Here is a 6,224-nt window from a genome sequence, read left to right on the forward strand (position 1 = left end):
TGCGGGGGGGGGCTGCAGGCCGGGCCGCTTCCCCTACCAAGCCCAGAGACCCCTTCCAGGTCCCTTACCTGCTTCCCCTCCGCCTCCTGCCTTCGGGGCCGCCCCTGGCCGCAGGCCCTCAGGTCCACCTGGAGCAGGTACCGCCACCGACAAGGGAGCGACGAATGACAGCTCTGACGCTGGACCAAGGCGCGGGAATCAGTCTTGGACGGTCACGTGACGTTGTCGTCACCGACGGCGGCTCCTCCCCCATCTCGCCTCGTCCAGCCTCCTGGAGTCTGCCTGGGCGTCAGCCTGCCCCCATTCTCATCCAAGTCCCATTTGACATCCCCAGCCTGGGCCCTGTCACTCTCCCTTCTTTGTGTAGTTCTGGGCCTTTTCCTGTCTGCTGGGGAAAGGCAATATCATTTCAGGGAATGTTGGCCATTCTTCCTTCTCTGGGGACTTTCTCTGTCCTCTGCTCCCAGCATCCTTCACCCCAAACCAGGACTTGGGCACAGAATTTAAGGGGAGTTTCAAAGTCCTCAGTAGTCAAGAAAAATAACATTATAATGCAATATTTTTAAAAGTGCAAGAAAATCTATGATGAGTAAGATATCAAAATTTAAAATAGAGAGCATCTGCCCCACCCACCCCACTGGCAAACTGGTCTTTACTACCAATGCTCATCATTTTTCATACCAGAATGTCTAGGGGGACAGAAAATGAGTCAAGAAAAGTGAATTTATTTCTAATTCTTCTTAAGATCTTTCTGGTTTGTTTCTTTTCTTTTTTCCTTTTTTTTTTTTTTTGCTAAATAATACACTATAGTTTACCATTGTTAATATATAGTGACTTTATTTTAACCTATTATGGAAAAATTCAAGCATATGCAAAATAGAATAGTATAATGCAAACCTATGCACTACTCATCATCTAGCTTCCACAGTAAACAACTCATGGCCAATCTTATTTCATCTTTATTCTTACCCATTTTCCACCCTTAGAAATTATTTTACCCACAGACTGAGAAAAAATATTTGTTAACTGTATGTCTGACAAAGGTGTAACATCTAGGATCTACAAGGAACTCAAATGTGCTGAAAAGAAAAAAACAGCTCCATGACAAATTGGGCAAAAGATATGAATAGACACTTCTCAAAAGAAGACATACAAGCAGCCACAGATACTTGAAAAAATGCTCAGCCTCACTAGTCATCAAAGAAATGCAAAATAAAACCACAATGAAATACCACCTAACTCCAGTCAGGATGGCCATCATCAGTAACTCAAAAAGCAACAGATGCTGAAGAGGATGTGGCAAAAAGGGTACACTTCTTCACTGTTGGTTGAAGTGTAAACTAATACAACCTCTGTGGAAAATAGTTTGATGATTCCTAAAAGATCTAAAAATCAACCTTCTACACGATCCTGCAATCCCCCTACTGGGAATATACCCAGAGGAACACAAATCACTCTATAAAAAGATATCTGAACATGCATATTTATTGCAGCATTGTTCATAATAGCAAAAACATGGAATCAACCATGCCGCCCGTCGAAAGAGGACTGGATTTAAAAAATGTGGTACATATACACGATGGAATATTACACAGTCATAAAGAAGGACAAAATTATGAATTTCACAGCAACTTGGATGGACTTAGAGTCTATAGTACTGAGTGATCTATCACAGAAACAAAGAACTAAGTATCACATGTTCTCACACATAAGCAAACTTTGAGCAATTATCATAATACTATAAGAAAAGGATTGGCAGTAGTGAGAAACTGCTGGGTGGAGTGGAGGCGGGATTGGCAGTAGTGGGAATTTGCTGGGGGGGCACACCTCATCAACAAAGGTATCTGCAAAATGAACATTTGCATATGGAACCCTGAATTGTACCCCGCATCTTTAAAATAGAAAAAAAATTTAAGTTTTTTAAAAGTATATTCTAAACATAATATCCCTTTAGGCATACATATTTCAAAGTATATATATGTATATATATATATACTTTGAAATTTTATCATATATATGATAAGGATTCTCTTTTTTCTACTGTGTAACCACAATCCTGTTATCACACCTAGCAATTAACATTTCCTTAATATCATTTGTGTCCAATCCATGTTCAAATTCCCGAATGGTTTTTAAGTTTGTTTGAACCAAGATCCAAATAAGACCCATATATTTTGATTGGTTGTTGTACATATATCCTAAATTTCTTTGAATGTATAAGTTCTCACTTTTTAATTTTCCCTTTAATTGTTGATGAAGTAGTCATTCATTCTGTATTTTCCTACAGTCTGGATCTTAATGATGTCATCATTAACATATACTTCTTTACACTGTATTTCCTATAGAATGGTGATTAATTCTAGAAAACTTGATTGGATTTAGGTTCAATTTCATTTTCTTTTATTTTAGATTAGAAAATATATTTTATTTAGAAAATAAATTAGAGAGAGAAAGAAAGAGGAGATTTGCCTCGTCAAGGTAGGCAAGGGGACCAAAGTTTAAGAAAACATGACCTGGCCATAGCTAAAAAGCACACATGGCCATACCATGGCTTAACAAGGCAATGGCAGCAATGGTCTGGCAATGGCCTGGGTTCAACTTCAGTTTAGGTTCTTCTAATAGATGGTAAATACACTCTGCTTTATGTTTTCCTCTTTTTGTAACTTTAGCTGGAATGTTTCTATAAAGAGACCCTTGCTACTTTAGATCAGGCTGTTTAGAAGCAGAGCCTGAAACAGAGATCCTTATGCAAGCATTGGGTTGGTGCATAAGTTCATAGCGTTTTTCCATTTGCCCATTGAATGCAAATGTCACATGATGGTTGACTGGTCACAGTTCATAACATTTACCAATTCTTGGGTTGATTGACGTGGATCATCGTGGATTAAAGTGTTTAAATGGTCTTCATCAAAGCCTGATGGTCTTCCTGAACGTGGACAATCACTCAGGTCAAAGTGACCCAATTTGAAATAAAACCATTTTCTTGCTGTGCTTTCCCCCCAATGGCATTCTCCTCATACATGACACAAAATTTTCTCGAGCCGCCTCTGCTACCTTCACTCCTCTGTTAGACTCAAACAGAAGAATATGCCAGAAATGTTTGTTTTTTTCCCTTGACACTCCATCTTCTTTAACCCACAAATAGCACTGACTTTCTTTAGATCTACAAAATGCAAAGCATATTCACATGCACATTGTCTCTCCAAATGACAAATGATAAACAAAATCACAACACCACAGTGTTGCCATGCCCAAAACAAATGCTACGAACGTATGCCTCTAATGCTCTCAAACTAAAGGGAGTAAAGGAAGCAGGACAGAATGGGGGAAGGGGATGATGGTGGAGAATGGGGTTTAACTAGAGATTAGCTTTAATTAATCCCACCTGGAAATTCTGAAGCACACACAAGTCATCCCACCTTGACAGCAAGTGATTGCAGTTTTGTATTTCAGTGTCAGTTAAACATCAAAGTCTGTAGGTGAAGCAGAGCATAGCCTCTGAGGCAACGTGGCCCCCATTAGGCAAAATACAATTCTCTGGAGAAAGTGTAAGACAAGAGTTGTTACCAGCCAACACTCACAGCCAGGGCAGGCTTCATGGGTCTGTGATCTGTGGTCTAGCATATGGCTCTGTGGTTAGAAGAGTCCTGTTCCTGGTTTAATGCTCTGCTGTTGTTGTGTTGTGTTGGTTCATTTGGTAGCCCTATGTTTGACTTAGGGTTACCAAATGAACTCCCAATCTGTTTTTCACAGCAGCTACACCATATTCCCACCAGTAGTGTATGAAGGTTCTAATTTCTCCACAACTTCACCAACACTTATTTTAGATTTTTAAAATTATATCCATGCAACTGGATGTGAAGTGGTGTCTTGAGGTCTTGATTTGCATTTATCTGATGACTAATGGTGTTGAGCATATTTTCATGTATTTATTGGTCACCCACATATCTTCTTTAAAGAAATGTTATTCAGATACGTTGTCCATTTTATAATTGGGTCGTCTGCCTTTTTATTGTGGAGTTGGATAATTATGTATGTATTCTGGATACTAGTCTCATATATATATATGATTTGCAAATATCTCTAATTCTATGAGTCTTTTCTTTTTTAAAATTAACAGTATTTTTAATTGACATATAATTATATATTTATGGGATACAATGTCATGTTTTGATATATGTGTACAATATGGAATAATGAAATCATGCTAATTAACATATCCATCATCTCACTTTGTTTTTGTGGTAAGACATTTGAAATTTACTTGATGAAGTTCTTTGATACATTAAAGCTTTTAATTTTGCTTAAGTCTAATTTATTTTCTAATTATTGAGCTTCGTGTGTTATATCTATTAATAATAAACCATTGCCAAATCCAATGTGAGAAAAATTTACACCTACATTTTCTTCTAAGAGGTTCATAGTTTTACCTCTTACAATCGGCTTGCTGATCAAATTTGAGTGATTTTTTGTATATTGTGTGAAGAGTCCAATTTCATTATTTTGCATGTGAATGTCCAGTTGTCCCAACACCATTTGTTGAAAAGACTGTTCTATCTCTCACTGAATAGTTTGGGCATTGTAAAAACTCAATTCACCATATATATATAGGATTTTTTTCTGGGCTCTCAATTCTATTTCATTGATTTATATATCTATCCTTATGTCAGTGTCACACTATTTTGATTACTGTAGCTTTGTAGTATGTTTGGAAATGGGAAGTGTGTGTCTTCCAGCTGTACTTTTTTTTGTTTCAAGATTGGTTTATTTGAAATACTTAGAAATTCCTTATGAATTTTAGTATTAACTTTTTCATTTTTTGCAAAAATATCTATTGAGATATTGGTAGACTTTGCATTGAATTTGTAGATCATTTTGGGTAGTATTGCCATCTTAACATTAATCCTTCAGTCTATGAACATAGGGATTTTTCCCCATTCATTTAGGTATAATTTCTTTCAGCATTTGTTTGTTTGTTTTTAGTACACAGGTCTTGCATTTCCTTGCTTAAATTTATTACAAAGCATTTTTTCTAATACTATTGGAAATGTAATGTTTTATTAATTTAATTTTTGGATTTTCCTTGGTATCATATAGAAAACTGAATTTTGTATGTTGATCTTGTATTCTGCAACTTTGATTCATTTATTGGCTCTAGTGGTTTAAGTTTGTGTATTCTTTAGAATTTTCCATATGGGATCATGTGAATTGTGAATAAATATCATTTTTCCTTCTTTCTTTCAATATAGGATGACTTTTTTTTCTTTTTCTTGTCTCATTGCTCTGGATAAAACTTATAATACAATGCTAAATAGATATGAACAGGGACATCCTTTTCTTGCTTCTCATGTAGTAGGAGAAATGCTTTCCATCTTGTATAATTGAGTATTTTTCAAATGCTTTTTATGTATCAATTAAGATGATCAGATATCTTTTTTATTTTATTATATTAATGTGTATTGCATTGGTTGCCTTTGTATATTGAACCAACTTTTCACCTTTGGGATAAATCCCACTTAGTCATAAGGTATAATGCTTTTAATATGATGCTAGTATTTTGTTGAGGATTTCTGCATCAATCTTCATAACGGATATTGGTTTATAGTTTGTTTTTTCTTGTGTGTGTCTTTATCTGTCTTTTTTATCATGGTAATGCTGGCCTCATAAAATGAGTTAAGAAGTGTTCGCTCCTCTTCATTTTTAAAAGAGTTTTGATATTAGTTCTTTTATACATGGTAGCATTCTCCAGTGAAGACATTTGGACCAAGGCTTTTCTTTCTTGGGAGGTTATTGATTACTGATTTAATCCCTTTACTTATTATAAATATATTTAAATTTTCTATTTCTTCTTGAGTCTGTTTTGGTATTTTGTGCGTTTCTAATAATTCATCTATTTTATTTAGGTTATCTAATTTGTTGGTACACAATTTTCCATAGCATTTTATTATAATTCTGTCTGATTTTAGTATTTTTTTTAATTATGATATTGTGGGGTACAGTTAAGGGTTAGGTATACAAATACGTATCGTTCAAGCACCCTTGTTGATAAGAGGTGTTTCCCCGTCCCCAGACAGATATTTGCTGCCGTTAATCCCATCTCCCTCCCCGCCCATAGTTGCCCACTACTGTCAGTCATTTTCTTACAGTATTACATTGGATGTTCAAGGTCCATTATATGAGTGAAAACATGTGATACTCGGATCTTTGTTTCTGTGAGAGGTTGC

General features: G+C 36.0%; 1 protein-coding gene across 1 annotated transcript in view; it reads right to left on the reverse strand.

The window, feature by feature from the left end:
- BEX4 (brain expressed X-linked 4) overlaps positions 1–183 on the reverse strand; it is a 1,709-nt gene extending 1,526 nt beyond the window's left edge. Inside the window, exon 1 of the mRNA XM_008065206.2 lies at positions 69–183. The gene's annotated coding sequence lies outside the window, so the exon portion shown is untranslated. The remainder of the gene's footprint in view (positions 1–68) is intronic.
- Between the last annotated feature and the right edge of the window lie 6,041 nt (positions 184–6,224).

Source organism: Carlito syrichta, unplaced genomic scaffold (genome assembly GCF_000164805.1).
Source record: "Carlito syrichta isolate Samal-C Ts95f unplaced genomic scaffold, Tarsius_syrichta-2.0.1 Scaffold103325, whole genome shotgun sequence".
Classification (NCBI taxonomy): Eukaryota; Metazoa; Chordata; class Mammalia; order Primates; family Tarsiidae; genus Carlito; species Carlito syrichta.